Here is a 16916-nt window from a genome sequence, read left to right on the forward strand (position 1 = left end):
GTACCACCAACCATGGAGACAACATAACTGTACCACCAACCATGGAGACAACATAACTGTACCACCAACCATGGAGACAACATAACTGTACCACCAACCATGGAGACAACATAACTGTTCCACAATCCATGGAGACAACATAACTGTTCCACCAACCATGGAGACAACATAACTGTACCACCAACCATGGAGACAACATAACTGTACCACCAACCATGGAGAAAATACACCTGTAACAGGAACTAACAAAACAACACACCTGTAACAGGAACTAACAAGACAACACACCTGTAACAGGAACTAACAAAACAACACACCTGTAACAGGAACTAACAAGACAACACACCTGTAACAGGAACTAACAAAACAACACACCTGTAACAGGAACTAACAAAACAACACACCTGTAACAGGAACTAACAAAACAACACACCTGTACCAGGAACTAACAAGACAACACACCTGTACCAGGAACTAACAAGACAACACACCTGTAACAGGAACTAACAAAACAACACACCTGTAACAGGAACCAGCAAAACAACACACCTGTACCAGGAACTAACAAGAGAACACACCTGTAACAGGAACTAACAAAACAACACACCTGTACCAGGAACTAACAAGAGAACACACCTGTAACAGGAACTAACAAAACAACACACCTGTTCCAGGAACTAACAAGACAACACACCTGTAACAGGAACTAACAAAACAACACACCTGTAACAGGAACTAACAAAACAACACACCTGTAACAGGAACTAACAAAACAACACACCTGTAACAGGAACCAGCAAAACAACACACCTGTACCAGGAACTAACAAGACAACACACCTGTACCAGGAACTAACAAAACAACACACCTGTAACAGGAACTAACAAAACAACACACCTGTAACAGGAACTAACAAAACAACACACCTGTAACAGGAACTAACAAGACAACACACCTGTAACAGGAACTAACAAAACAACACACCTGTAACAGGAACTAACAAAACAACACACCTGTAACAGGAACTAACAAAACAACACACCTGTAACAGGAACTAACAAAACAACACACCTGTAACAGGAACTAACAAAACAACACACCTGTAACAAGAACTAACAAGACAACACACCTGTAACAGGAACTAACAAAACAACACACCTGTAACAGGAACCAGCAAAACAACACACCTGTACCAGGAACTAACAAGACAACACAACTGTACCACCAACCATCGTAATTAATGTTAATGTAACCATTACCCAAGCATAAGCGGAACAGCAATCATAATTAGTTTAATGTGAGTGAATTAAGCAGAGGAAACTAGATAAATAGGACACACTCAAATATGTCTAAACTAGTGGCAATTTGAGACACAGTCCTTGGAACCATGACACTAATTATGTCTCAGAGGTGTCTTAAGCAACCTTATGCAGCCTCTCTCTCGCTGACTTATATAAACTGATTGGTTTTGTTAATTGTTGGTTAATGTAAGTTAAATACTTCACCTAATTTAACCTATAATAATGATATATATTCCCTACAAGAAGATAAGAGTGTTAAGCTGAATACATCTGCAGGCTGAGGGACTGACCACCTCGTAACTGTAATTGTTGGTTAACGGATCACGATACAACACCTAGCTCTGCTGGGTGCTTGATTCTTGTAGGATTGTATGGTCCAGTGGGTTAGAGCGTCGTGAATTTTCGCTCACCATGAGGTGGGCTAAAACAACACGAGTTCGATCCCCCAACTAGTCGCAGTGTTATTATTGATTAAATACCACTCGTTTGTGGTTACAATAATATAAATATTGTTCGTGGAGACTAGTACACCGAACAGGGAGTAGAATGAAATTAGCTCAGAGGCACCCACACTACCGTATGCCCTCGAATCACGTAAAAACACCTAGCTCTGCTGGGTGCTTGATTCCTGTAGGATTGAGTAGTCCTGTGAGTTAGAGCATCATGTGATTTTTGCTCACCATGAAGCGGGCTAAAACAACATCGGTTCGAGTCCTCGGCTATTCGCAGTGTTATTATTGTTGATATATATATATATATATGCTCTATTTATTCATGTGAGAGATTTTAACCATCCAATTGATTTTCAAAAAGTTGAGAAAGTAGTATCAAGCAAGTCCATGGTCGACAGGAATATAATTGTATCCTCTTTCATAAAAAGCAGTTTTGACAATAATATGAATATTTCCTTTGGTTTATATAAATTAGATCCATTTATAATTAATAGAATTTGGGAAGAATTTAATAATAAATTGGATAAGTAGTAAATCTTAATTCTTGGGTATAATATTTTGGTAGTGGGATGTCGTGAAGGAATTGTCTAGTTGGGCCAGCAGGCCTGCTGCAGTGCTCCTCCTTTCTTATGAGTTAGGAGTCGTCGCACGTCAGGTGTTGCTTTGTTGTGGGATGTGATGATGAGCTGTGTTCTAGACTCTTTATATGCCTTCCTTTGATGTATTACTATTACAAATCCTTGATAATGTGAGAAGTCACGAAAGCGCTTGGAATTTCATTATTTTTTGACAGTGGTTGTTTTTGCATATTCTGAAATCACCTGTTTACTGTGATCGTATTGCATATATATATATATATATATATATATATATATATATATATATATATATATATATATATATATATATATATATATATATATATATATATATATATATATATATATATATATATATATACATATATATATATATATATATATATATATATATATATATATATATATATATATACATGTATATATATATATATATATATATATATATATATATATATATATATATATATATATATATATATATATATATATATATATATATATATATATATATATATATATATATATATATATATATATACGCCTTCCTTTGATGTATTATTATTACAAATCCTTGATAATGTGAGAAGTCACGAAAGCGCTTGGAATTTCATTATTTTTTGACAGTGGTTGTTTTTGCATATTCTGAAATCACCTGTTTACTGTGATTTTATTGCCTATATATACATATATATATATATATATATATATATATATATATATATATTTATATATATGTATATATAAATATATATATATATATATATAAATATATATTATATATATATATATATATATATATATATATATATATATATAGAGAAGTACCACCTCTATAGCTGGAATGGGGACCCTCATCCTCAGAGAAGACAATAAACGTACCTCAGAGAAAACTCAAGGTTCTCCCCGGAGCTGTTTGAATATTTTCTTCTCCTACCACCCCCTATATGTTTCTAATTCTATGTGAACATTTATTAATAAACAAAATACATTTACAGAAAAAAACATAAACATGAATACAATGGCACAATGTATCAAAGATGATGAATTTCCTCCAGCTCCTCCGAGGCTGGACGTGAGCCAAGTATGCAGCAAGCATTTCCCCTCTGGATGGCGACGCTGAGGCGCTGGAACATGAAAGTGGCTGCCCTTGGGTCCCTGGTGGTGTCGATGAGTCTGGAACCCAATTCTTTAAGGAAACGTGTGGCATTTTTTCCCCATGATCCCAAGGTCTCCGATCCCACTGGGACAAATTGATACTGTTGGCTAATGTCCCTGTACTTGCTGATCTTGTACTCCTCCCTGTGGTCAGCAGCTCCTCCCTGTCGCCCCACACTGTGATGGATATAGGTGTCAGCCAGTGTGGACACACAGGTATAGTCCCATGCTAAGAGCTTGCCATTCTTCCAAGGATAGATGGTGATCCCGTCGGGGCGGTTTGCTGGGTTGTGGGTATTGTTTGCTGCAAGTGATCGTGGCTCCCTCTCGGCAGGGCATCCAGCTGTAGCAAGGGTTCTCTTAATGATATATATATATATATATATATATATATATATATATATAGATATATATATATAGATATATATATATATATATATATATATATATATATATATATATATATATATATATATATATATATATATATATATACTATATATATATATATATATATATATATATATATATATATATATATATATATATATATATATATATATATATATATATATATATATATATACATAATTACATTTCTAAACGAGAGTACTCTGGCAGCTACAGAAGTCCCAGGGTCTAGGCTTCAACTTTTACAAATTTGAAACCATCTTGACCATTAATACAATTATTGCTGCAGTTTGAAACATTCTAGCAGAGGTAACGACCATCGTGATGGCGTTCTGCTGAGAACACCCCTGAGGTTATGACAGTCGTGATCGCGTACTGTTGAGAACACCCCTGAGGTTATGACAGTCGTGATGGCGTCCTGCCTAGAACACCCCTGAGGTAATGACCGTCGTGATGGCGTCCTGCTGAGAACACCCCTGAGGTAATGACGGTTGTGATGGCGTTCTGCTGGGAACACCCTAGAGGTAACGACCGTCGTGATGGCGTCCTGCTGAGAAAACCCCTGAGCCACCACGACATTAAAGCCCCCAGAAAATTTGAGGCCTAAATTTGATGGAAGAGAAAATACTAATTTTGATGAAGAAATGGTTTGGTAATACCGTCAAGATGTGGAAAAAGACAGTTCGGGACATTTATTAAAGAAAACGTTTCGCCACGAGGAGCTTCTTCATTTCTGAGAGATAACACTAAGAAAACGAGTATCTATAGTGGCAGGAGTCGTGGGTAGAGGTAGTAGTGGTAGTAGTAGTAGTAGTAATAATAGTATTAGTGGTAGTAGTAGTAGTAGTAGTAGTGGAACTAAGGTGTTAAGACGGATGGCTACAGAGGGACCTGTTGATATAATGTTACAGTAGATTTCAGAATGGGTAATATCCCGTTGATTAGCAATTATGGTATACTCTAACTACCGGACTTTTGCTATATAGAGTTTCTGACAGCAATTAGGGGACATCGACACCATGCCCAGCCCTTCTAGGGCAGGGTAGGTGCCTGAGCCCGAGCCTTTAGCTCATAAGACTGTCATTTCCATTAGCCCCCTTGGGGCGGGGATGGAAGACCAGCGAGGCCTAGCTTGTGGCTAGGCCTGGGGACAGTTGGTCCCAAAGATGAGGAGGTACTTGTGCCTCCTCCCATGGGAGACTTAGGTCTCAGACACTCCCTAGAGGGAGCCAAGGCCGGGCCACCACTTGGAAAAGGCCCGGGCCGGGAGAACACCGGCTAATCTTTAATAATAATAATAATAATAATAATAATAATAATAATAATAATAATAATAATAATTAGGGGAGTTTCTATGCATTTACTCCGTCTTAAATCGTCTTTAATCACTAGGTTAGCTTCACTGAATTTCATGAGGTGTCCAACACCGTCCCTATGTTGAACACTCGCGTTTTTACGGTTTTTAGTGCTGTAGCATGGTATCAGCAGGTCCCTCTGTAGCCATCCGTCTCACCATCTTAGTTCTACTACTACTACTACTACTACTACTACTACTACCACCACTACTATTACTACTACTACTACCACTACTACCACTACTACTACTGCTACTACTACTACTACTATTACTACCACTACTATTACTACTACTACTACCACTACTACTACTACTACTACTACTACCACCACTACTATTACTACTACTACTACCACTACTACTACTACTACTACTACTACTACTATTACTACCACTACCACCTCTACCCATGCGACACTTAACTTGACTCCTGCAACTATACCAATATACGTGTTCTCTTAGTTATCTCTGTATTAGGACAGAAGCCACTCGTGGCGAAATGTTTTCTTTAATAAATGTCCTGAACTGTACACATGTGTCTCTTTCCACACTAATATTGATGCCCACCAGGCATTGTACATTCTCAACAGGTGACTGACTTTGTCCAGAACTGTTTAATTATTAAAAATATGAATGTGTGCACTCTCTGTTGACCTCATGAAACAAAGTAATTATCAAGAATTCTCCAAGTATAAAATGATGGAAAAAATACAACAATACATCCTGTCACTTTGCTGAGAGCAAGACAAAATTCTCTCCAGTCTCTCGACTGAGAACAATGCATCTCAGTCTCGCGTCCCTCCACTGAAAATAATACATCTCAGCCTCGCGTCCCTCCACTGAAAACAGTACATCTCAGCCTCGCGTCCCTCCACTGAGAACAATACATCTCAGCCTCGCGTCCCTCCACTGAGAACAATACATCTCAGCCTCGCGTCCCTCCACTGAGAGCAACACTTCCTACCATCCTACACTGATAATAATACAACGCTTCCTACCATCCTACACTGATAATAATGCAACACTTCCTACCATCCTACACTGATAATAATACAACACTTCCTACTATCCTACACTGATAATAATACAACATTTCCTACCATCATACACTGAGAATAATACAACACTTTCTACCATCCTCAGAAGTGAACAATTCCTGCACATCGTGGTTGCCTGTCTCCAACACAGCTTTAATTGGGATTATTTGTGGCAAGAGTTTTATCGCTGGCGGACAGTCTGAGGTCGTCGTCCGCAACCCCCACTGCTGAGCTGCTTAAAGACTTACACTAAATCATTGTCACCCACCCACCCACCTCCTGTTGGTGGGGATATAGTTTTGGAGTGGTTGGTGCTTTTATTTAATAAATATAAGGAAAAAGATTGGCAGAGAGCATGCATAGTTTCTTTGTATAAAGGCAAAGGGGGACAAAAGAGAGTGCAGAAATATAGGGAAATAAATCTGTTGAGTATACCTGTAAAGAGTATGGTAGAGTTATCATTGAAAGAATTAAGAGTAAGACGGAGAGTAGGATAGCAGATGAACAAGGAGGCTTTAGGAAAGGTAAGGGGTGTGTAGACCAAGTGTTTACAGTGAAACATATAGATAAAGGCTAAGAGGTTTTTGTGACATTTATAGATCTGGAAAAGGCATATGACAGAGTAGATAGGGGGGCAATGTGGCAGATGTTGCAAATGTATGGAATAGGTGGTAAGTTACTGAAAGCAGTGAAGAGTGTTTGCGAGGATAGTGAGGCTCAGGTTAAGAGTCTGTAGAAGAGAGGGAGATTATTTCCCAGTAAAAGTAGACCTTAGACAAGGATGTGTGAAGTCACCGTGGTTGTTCAATGTATTCATAGATGGGGTTGTAAGAGAAGTGAATGCTCGGGTGTTGGCAAGAGGTGTGGGGTTAAAAGACAAAGAACATAACACAAAGTGGGAGTTATCACAGTTGCTATTTGCTGACGACACTGTTCTTTTGGGAGATTCTGAATAGAAGTTGCAAAGGCTGGTGGTTGAGTTTGGAAGGGTATGTAAAAGAAGAAAATTAAAAGTGAATATAGGAAAGAGTAAGGTGATGTGGATAATAAAAAATTTAGGTGTTGAAAGATTGGATATAAGGTTAGAGGGAGAGAGTACGAAGGAGGAGAATGTACTCAGTTATTTGAGAGGGGATTTTTCTGCAGATGGGTCTTTGAAAGTTGAGGTGAATCATAGAATTGAAGAGGAGAAAAAGGTGAGTGGTGCACTGAGGAGTTTGTGGAGACAAAGAACATTATCCATGGAAGCAAAGAGGTAAATGTATGGGAGAATAGTTATTCAAATGCTCTTATATGGGCGTGAAGCATGGGTGGTGAATGTTGCAACAAGAAGAAGGCTGGAGGTAGTGGAGATGTCATGTCTGTGGGCAATGTGTGGTGTGAATATAATGCAGAGAATCCGTAGTTAGGAAATTACGAGGAGACGTGGGGTTACCAAACCTATTGTCTACAAGGGCTCAGGAGAGATTGTTGATGTGGTTAAGAAATGTAGAGAGTATGGAACGAAATAGAATGACTTGGAATGCATATAAATCTGTAGTGGACGGAAGGCGGGGTAGAGGTCGGCCTAGGAAAGGTTGGAGGGAGGAGGGTAAGCGAGGTTTAATGTGCGAGTGAGCTTGGACTTCCAGCAAGCATGCGTGAGCGTGTTAAATAGAAGCGAATGAAAACATGGTTTTTAGGAGTAGATTTGCTGTTGAGTGTGAGCACGGTAACATTTATGAAGGGAAACCAGTGGTCCAGACTTGAGTCCTGGAAATGAGAAGTACAGTATCTACACTCTGAAGGAGGGGTGTTAATGTTGCAGTTTTATAACTGTAGTGTAAAGCACCCTTCTGGCAAGACAGTGATGTAGTGAATGATGATGAAAGTTTTTCTTTTTCGGGCCACCCTGTCTTGGTGGGAATCGGCCGATGAATATATATATATATATATATATATATATATATATATATATATATATATATATATATATATATATATATATATATATATATATATATATATATATATATATATATATATATATATATATATATATATATATATATATATATATATATATATATATATATATATATATATATATATATATATATATATATACATATTAACATTACTATTAATATTTTGGCAAATGAGCGAATTGCAAACATTACATTTCAGTCCACAGCAGGATTCGAACCTACACACTCCGCATATGTTTGTGTGTGTGGGTGTGTTCTCACCTAATTATACTCACCTAATTATAGTTGCAGGGATCGAGTCATAGCTCCTGGCCTGGGCTCTCCACTGGTCGCTACTAGGTCCACTCTTTTTCTCTTCTCCATGAGTTTTATCATATCTCCTCTTTAAGCTATGTATGCATCCTGCCTCCCTTACATCACTCTTCAGACTATTCCACTTCCTGACATCTCTATGACTGAAGAAATACTTCCAGTTGTGACCCCTTGTTGCTGTGTCCCATTTCTTGAACATCCTCTCTCTGTCCACCTTGTCAATTCATCTCAGCATTTTGTGTCGTTATCATGTCCTCACTCTCTCTCCTGTCCTCCAGTGTCGTCAGGTCGAGTTTCCCTTAACCTCTCCTCGTAGGACATACCCCTTAGCTTTGGGACTAGTGTCGCTGCAAACCTTTGCACTTCTCTAATTTCTTGACTTGTTTGACCAGGCGTGGGTTCCAAATTGGTGTTGCATACTCCAGTATGGGCATGACGTAGACTGTGTACAGATTTCTGAACGATTCCTTACTGAGGTGTCGGAAAGCTATTCTTAGATTTGCTAGTTGCCCAAATGCTGCAGCAGTTATTTGGTTGATGTGCGCTTTAAGAGATGTGTTCGGTATTATGCTCACTCTAAGATCCTTTCCTTTGAGTGAGGTCCTAGACTGTACTCTGTCTACGGTCTTCTTTCCCCTTCCCCGATCTTCATGACATTGCAATTGGTGGGGTTAAACCCCAGGAACCAGTTGCTGAACCAGGTTTGCAGCCTGTCCAGATCCCTTTGTAGTCCTTCCTGATCCTCATCCGATTGAATTCTTCTCATGTGTGTACTCACCTAGTTTTACTCACCTAGTTGAGGTTGGTGGGGTTGAGTCCGAGCTCCTGGCCCCGCCTCTTCACTGATCGCTACTAGGTCACTCTCCCTGAGCCGTGAGCTTTATCATACCTCTGCTTAAAGCTATGTATGGATCCTGCCTCCACTACATCGCTTCCCAAACTATTCCACTTACTGACTACTCTGTGGCTGAAGAAATACTTCCTAACATCCTAGTGATTCATCTGTGTCTTTAGCTTCCAACTGTGTCCCCTTGTTACTGTGTCCAATCTCTGGAACATCCTGTCTTTGTCCACCTTGTCAATTCCTCTCGGTATTTTGTATGTCGTTATCATGTCCCCCCTATCTCTCCTGTCCTCCAGTGTGTATGTGTGTGTGTGTGTGTGTGTGTGTGTGTGTGTGTGTGTGTGTGTGTGTGTGTGTGTGTGTGTGTGTACTCACCTATTTGTACTCACCTATTTGTGGTTGCAGGGGTCGAGTCACAGCTCCTGGCCCCGCCTCTTCGCTGATTGCTACTAGGTCCTCTCTCTCCCTGCCCCATGAGCTCTATCATACCTCGCCTTAAAACTATGTATGGTTCCTGCCTCCACCACATCACTTTCTAGGCTATTCCATGGCCTGACTACTCTATGACTGAAGAAATACTTCCTAACATCCCTTTGATTCATCTGAGTCTTCAACTTCCAATTGTGACCTCTTGTGTCTGTGTCCCATCTCTGGAACATCCCGTCTTTGTCCACCTCGTCTATTCCGCGCAGTATTTTATATGTCGTTATCATGTCTCCCCTGACCCTCCTGGCCTCCAGTGTCGTCAGGCCGATTTCCCTCAACCTTTCTTCATAGGACAATCCCCGTAGCTCTGGGACTAGTCTTGTTGCAAACCTTTGCACTTTCTCTAATTTCTTGACGTGCTTGACTAGGTGTGGATTCCAAACTGGTGCTGCATACTCCAGTATGGGCTGACGTAGATGGTGTACGTATACCAAGAACAGCACAGGTCCTAGGACTGACCCCTGTGGAACCCCGCTTGTCACAGGCGCCCACTCTGACACCTCGTCGCGTACCATGACTCGTTGTTTCCTCCCTGTCAGATATTCTCTGATCCATTGCAGTGCCTTTCCTGTTATGTGTGCCTGGTCCTCTAGCTTTTGCAGTAACCTCTTGTGAGGAACTGTGTCGAAAGCCTTCTTGCAGTCCAAAAATACGCAGTCGATCCACCCCTCTCTCTCTTGTCTTACTTCTGTCACCTTGTCATAAAACTCTAGTAGGTTTGTGACACAGGATTTTCCTTCCCTGAAACCGTGCTGGTTGTCAATTATACACTTGTTTCTTTCCAGGTGCCCCACCACTCTCCTCCTGATGATCTTCTCCATGACCTTGCATACTATACACGTTAGAGATACAGGTCTGTAGTTTAGTGCCTCATGTCTGTCTCCCTTTTTAAAAATTGGGACTACATTTGCCATTTTCCATACCTCAGGGAGTTGCCCAGTTTCAAATGATGTGTTGAAGATCTTTGTTAATGGCTCACACAATATCTCTGCTCCCTCTTTAAGGACCCATGGAGAGATGTTGTCTGGTCCCACCGCCTTTGAGGTGTCAAGTTCGCATAGCAGCTTCTTCACCTCCTCCTTGGTTATATGTACCTCATCCAGCACTTGCTGGTGTGCCCCCCTGTTCTGATTTCTTGGAGTCCTACTGGTTTCCACTGTAAATACCTCTTTAAATCTTGTGTTGAGCTCCTGACATACCTCTCGGTCGTTTCTTGTGAATTCCCCATCACCCTTCCCCAGTCCGATTACCTGGTCCTTGACTGTTGTTTTCCTCCTGATGTGGCTGTACAACAGCTTCGGGTCAGTCTTTACTTTTGATGCTATGTCATTTTCATATTGTCTCTGAGCCTCCCTTCTTATCTGTGCATATTCGTTTCTGGCTCTTCGGCTGATTTCTTTATTTTCCTGAGTTCTCTGTCTTCTGTACCTTTTCCATTCTCTAGTACACCTAGTTTTTGCCTCCCTACACCTTTGGGTGAACCAAGGACTCGTTCTGTTCTTCCCATTATTTCTGTTTCCCTTGGGAACAAACCTCTCCTCTGCCTCCTTGCATTTTGTTGCTACATAGTCCATCATTTCTTGTACTGGTTTTCCTGTCAGTTCCCTCTCCCACTGAATGTCTTGAAGGAAGTTCCTCATGCCTGAGTAGTTCCCCCTTTTGTAGTTTGGGTTTTCCCAGCCTATTCCTGCTACTCTCTCCACTTGGAGCTCAACTATGTAGTCGAAGCACAGAACCACATGATCACTAGCTCCCAGGGGCCTTTCATACATGATACCCTCGATGTCCGAACTACTCATGGTGAATACAAGGTCCAACCTTGCTGGTTCATCCTCTCCTCTCTCTCTGGTAGTGTCTCTAACATGTTGATGCATGAGGTTCTCCAGTACCACATCCATCATCTTGGCTCTCCATGTTTCGGGACCCCCATGGGGCTCCAGGTTTTCCCAGTCAATCTCCTTGTGATTGAAATCACCCATAACTAGTAACTTTGCTCCCCCCATGTGTGCTCTCCTGGCCACCTCGGCTAGTGTGTTGATCATTGCTCTGTTGCTCTCATCGTATTCTTCTCTTGGCCTCCTGCAGTTCTGTGGTGGATTGTACATTACTGCAATTATCACCTTATGTCCCTCAGACTGGATTGTTCCTACTAAGTAGTCCCTTTCGCCCATGCCATCCATTCCTTCCATTTTCTCAAAACCCCACTGGTTTTTAATGAGCAGTGCAACTCCTCCTCCCCCTCTCCTCCCTCTGTCTTTCCTGAAGATTTGATATCCGGATGGAAAGATTGAATCTGTTATTATTCTGGTGAGTTTTGTTTCTGTGAGTGCTATTATGTCTGGGGATGTCTCTTTGATTCTTTCGTGCCACTCCTCATACTTGTTTGTTATTCCATCTGCATTTGTATACCACACCTTCAACTTCTTTTCTAAGACTGTGGTCTGGGAAGTATATTGGGGTTGGGGAAGTGGGAGACCTGGTAAGGAACTATGGGTTGTTGCTGTGGGGGTGAAGTTTGTAATGTAGTGGGTGGGGGCATTGGATGTGGCATGGGTGTTTTGATTTAGAGTGTTTGGTTGCACTGGGGTTGACCTGGTTGGGAGGCTTCTATAGAAAGTTGTGAGGGAGGCTGTATTAGATCTTCTTCCTGGGTCTGGGATCTCCTGTCTGTCTTCTCCATCCCCTCTCTTTCCTCCTTTCGCCTTTGTACCATCTCTCTCAGTTTCTTCCTTTCTTCTTGTGTTCTGTCGCGGTCGAGATACACCCTCCTGTATGCCGTCATGTCCCTTAATCGTGCTTTCTCCTGCAGTATCCTGGTCCGAGTCGCTTCTGCCTTGAAGGTCACTCTCACTGGCCGGGTTCTTTTTTTTACAAACCCCCCTATTCTCCGAAAATTTTCCAGCTGGGTCATATCGTCTTCTCCTATTGCTTTCATGATGCTTTCAATTGCTTTTTTTTCCCCTTGTTTTCTTGCTTCATATGTTTCCCCTTCGACTTCCTGGAGCCCATACACAAAGACTGACCTCACCCTTTCATTCTCCCACTGCATATCCCTGTGTATCCCCTCATTTAATTTGGTTTCCTCCACTGCAGCTTTCCTTTCATCAGTTTCACTGGCTAATGTACTTGGGCTCAGTGGCCTGTCATTTTCCCTTCTCGGCTTTCCTTGGGCTCTGTTGTTGTCTGTTAGGGCCTCCACATAAAGCTTAGCTCTTTCATTTGCTACAGTCTCCTCTGATAGAGCATCTCCATGCAGTTGTGCCCCTTCTTTCCCTACAGTCCCCTTATTTGTGGCTGAGGTAGCAGTCTCTGTTGTCAATCCCAAAATGTTCTTTAGTTCTTTAGGCTGTTTCAGATTTTTCAGTTCCTCTTCTAAACTCTGTATCCTAGTTTCTGCTGCTTTGACATGCACCTCCCACTTCCTGCTTTCCATATCTATCCTCTCTTCCATTCTCATGCTAAGTTCTTCTAGTTTCTTTTCCCATTCATGATCCCTTTTTATGAGCTCTGCTGCCCAATCTTCCTTTGCATTTTCCTCCTCCTGTCCCTTGGTTTTCCTTGTTGCTCTCTGGCAACCCATTTTTGTTTTATCCTGATTGCCTCAGAGTGGGAAACCTATGTAGTTCTGTATGTTAGGTTAGTAGTGTGTGTGTCAGAGTGTGGGGGGAAGTAGTGGAGGAACTGTGGCTATTTGGGAGCTGAGTGGGGAGGGGTGGGGAGGGTTTGGGGTGACCGGGGGAGGGGAGGGTGATCGAGGGAGGGGATGGATCAGGGGAAGTAGTGAGATGTCGGTGGTGAGGGGGGAGTGTGTGTGTGTGTGTGTGTGTGTGTGTGTGTGTGTGTGTGAGTGTGTAATTTTGTGTGTAATTGTGTGTGGAATTATGTGTGGGTTTATTATGTACTGAAAGGTAGGTGCTTGTGCGTTTAAGGTACCATGCTCTGTGTTAGTACCATGCTCTGTGTTAGTACCATACTCTGTGTTAGTACCATGTTCTGAGTTAGTACCATGCTCTGTGTTAGTACCATGCTCTGTGCTAGTACCATGCTCTGTGTTAGTACCATGCTCTGTGTTAGTACCATGTTCTGTGTTAGTACCATGCTCTGTGCTAGTACCATGCTCTGTGTTAGTACCATGCTCTGTGATAGTACCATGTTCTGTGATAGTACCATGCTCAGTGTTAGTACAATGCTCTCTGTTAGTACCATGCTCTGTGTTAGTACAATGCTCTGTGTTAGTACCATGTTCTGTGCTGGTACCATGCTCTGTGTTAGTACCATGCTCTGTGCTAGTACCATGCTCTGTGTTAGTACCATGCTCTGCGCTGGTACCATGCTCTGTGTTAGTAACATGCACTGTGCTAGTGCAATGCTCTGTGTTAGTACCATGCTCTGTGCTAGTACCATGCTCTGTGTTAGTACCATGCCCTCTGCTAGTACCATGCTTTGTGCAAGTACCATGATCTGTGTTAGTACCATGCTCTGTGCTAGTACCATGCTCTGTGTTAGTACCATGCTCTGTGTTAGTACCATGCTCTGTGCTAGTACCATGCTTTGTGCTAGTACCATGTTATGTGCTAGTACCATGCTTTGTGCTGGTACCATGTTTTGCGCTAGTACCATGAACTGTGCTAGTACCATGCTTTGTGGTAGTACAATGCTATGTGCTAATACTGTGATCAGTGCTAGTCCCATGCTCTGTGTCAGTACCATGCTATGTGCTAGTTCCATATTTTGTGCTAGTACCATCATCTGCGCTAGTACCATGCTCTGTGTTAGTACCATGCTCTGGGCTAGTACCATGCTCTGTGCTAGTACCATGCTCTGTGTTAGTACCATGCTCTGTGTTAGTACCATGCTCTGTGCGGGTATCATGCTCTGTGTTAGTCTCATGCTCTGTGGTGGTACCATGCTCTGTGTTAGTACCACGCTCTGTGGTGGTACCATGCTCTGTGCTAGTACCATGCTCTGTGTTAGTACCATGCTCTCCCCTGGTACCATCCTCTGCGCTAGTAACATGCTCTGTGCTGGTACCATGCTCTGTGTTAGTACCATGCTCTCTGCTGGTACCGTGCTCTGTGTTAGTACCATACTCTGTGTTAGTACCATGCTCTGTGCTAGTACCATGCTCTGTGTTAATACCATACTCTGTGTTAGTACCATGCTCTGTGCTGGTACCATGCTCTGTGCTAGTACCATGCTATGAGTTAGTACCATGCTCTGTGATAGTACCATGCTCTGTGTTAGTACCATGCTCAGTGCTAGTACCATGCTCTGTGCTGGTACCATGCTCTGTGTTAGTACCATGCTCTCTGCTGGTACCATGCTCTGTGTTAGTACCATACTCTGTGTTAGTACCATGCTCTGTGCTAGTACCATGCTCTGTGTTAATACCATACTCTGTGTTAGTACCATGCTCTGTGCTGGTACCATGCTCTGTGCTAGTACCATGCTATGAGTTAGTACCATGCTCTGTGATAGTACCATGCTCTGTGTTAGTACCATGCTCAGTGCTAGTACCATGCTCTGTGTTACTACCATGCTCTGTGCTAGAACCATGCTCTGTGTTAGTACCATGCTCTGTGATAGTACCATGCTCTGTACTGGTACCATGCTCTCTGGTAGTACAGTGCTCTGTGCTAGTACCATGCTCTGTGTTAGTACCATGCTCTGTGCTAGTACCATGCTCTGTGTAAGTACCATGCTCTGTGTTAGAACCATGCTCTGTGCTAGTACCATGCTCTGTGTAAGTACCATGCTCTGTGTTAGTACCATGCTCTAGGCTAGTACCATGCTCTGTGTTAGTACAATGCTCTGTGCTAGTACCATGCTCTGTGTTAGTACCATGCTCTGTGCTAGTACCATGCTCTGTGTTAGTACCATGCTCTGGGCTAGTACCATGCTCTGTGTTAGTACCATGCTCTGTGCTAGTACCATGCTCTGTGTTAGTACCATGCTCTGTGGTACTACCATGCTCTGTGTTAGTACCATGCTCTGTGCTGGTACCATGCTCTGTGTTAGTACCATGCTCTGTGCTGGTACCATGCTCTGTGCTAGTACCATGCTCTGTGTTAGTGCCATAATCTGTGCAAGTACCATACTCTGTGCTAGTACCATGCTTTGTGCTAGTACCATGTTATGTGCTAGTACCATGCTTTGTGCTGGTACCATGCTTTGTTCTAGTACCATTATCTGTGTGAGTACCATCCTTTGTGCTAGTACTATGCTTTGTGCTAATACTGTGATCTGTGCTAGTACCATGCTCTGGGTCAGTACCATGCTATGTGCTAGTTCCATGTTTTGTGCTAGTACCATGATCTGCGCTAGTACCATGCTCTGTGTTAGTACCATGCTCTGGGCTAGTACCATGCTCTGTGTTAGTACCATGCTCTGTGCTAGTACCATGCTCTGTGTTAGTACCATGCTCTGTGTTAGTATCATGCTCAGGGTTAGTACCATGCTCTGTGCGGGTATCATGATCTGTGTTAGTTCCATGCTCTTTGCTGGGACCATGCTCTGTGCTGGTACCATGCTCTGTGCTAGTACCATGCTCTGTGCTGGTTCCATGCTCTGTGTTAGTAACATGCTCTGTGCAGGTACCATGCTCTGTGTTAGTACCATGCTCTGTGCTAGTACCATGCTCTGTGTTAGTACAATGCTCTGTGCTAGTACCATGCTCTGTGTTAATACCATACTCTGTGTTAGTACCATGCTCTGTGCTAGTACCATGCTCTGTGCTAGTACCATGCTCTGTGTTAGTACCATGCTCTGTGCTAGTACCATGCTCTGTGTTAGTACCATGCTCAGTGCTAGTACCATGCTCTGTGCTGGTACCATGCTCTGTGTTAGCACCATGCTCTGCGCTAGTACCATGCTCTGTGTTAGTACTATGCTCTGTGTTAGTACCATGCTGTGTGTTAGTACCATGCTATATGTTAGAACCATGCTCTGTGTTAGTACCATGCTCTGTGCTAGTACCATGCTCATTGCTAGTA

The sequence above is a fragment of the Cherax quadricarinatus genome, chromosome 25 (assembly GCF_038502225.1).
Source record: "Cherax quadricarinatus isolate ZL_2023a chromosome 25, ASM3850222v1, whole genome shotgun sequence".
Taxonomy (NCBI): domain Eukaryota; kingdom Metazoa; phylum Arthropoda; class Malacostraca; order Decapoda; family Parastacidae; genus Cherax; species Cherax quadricarinatus.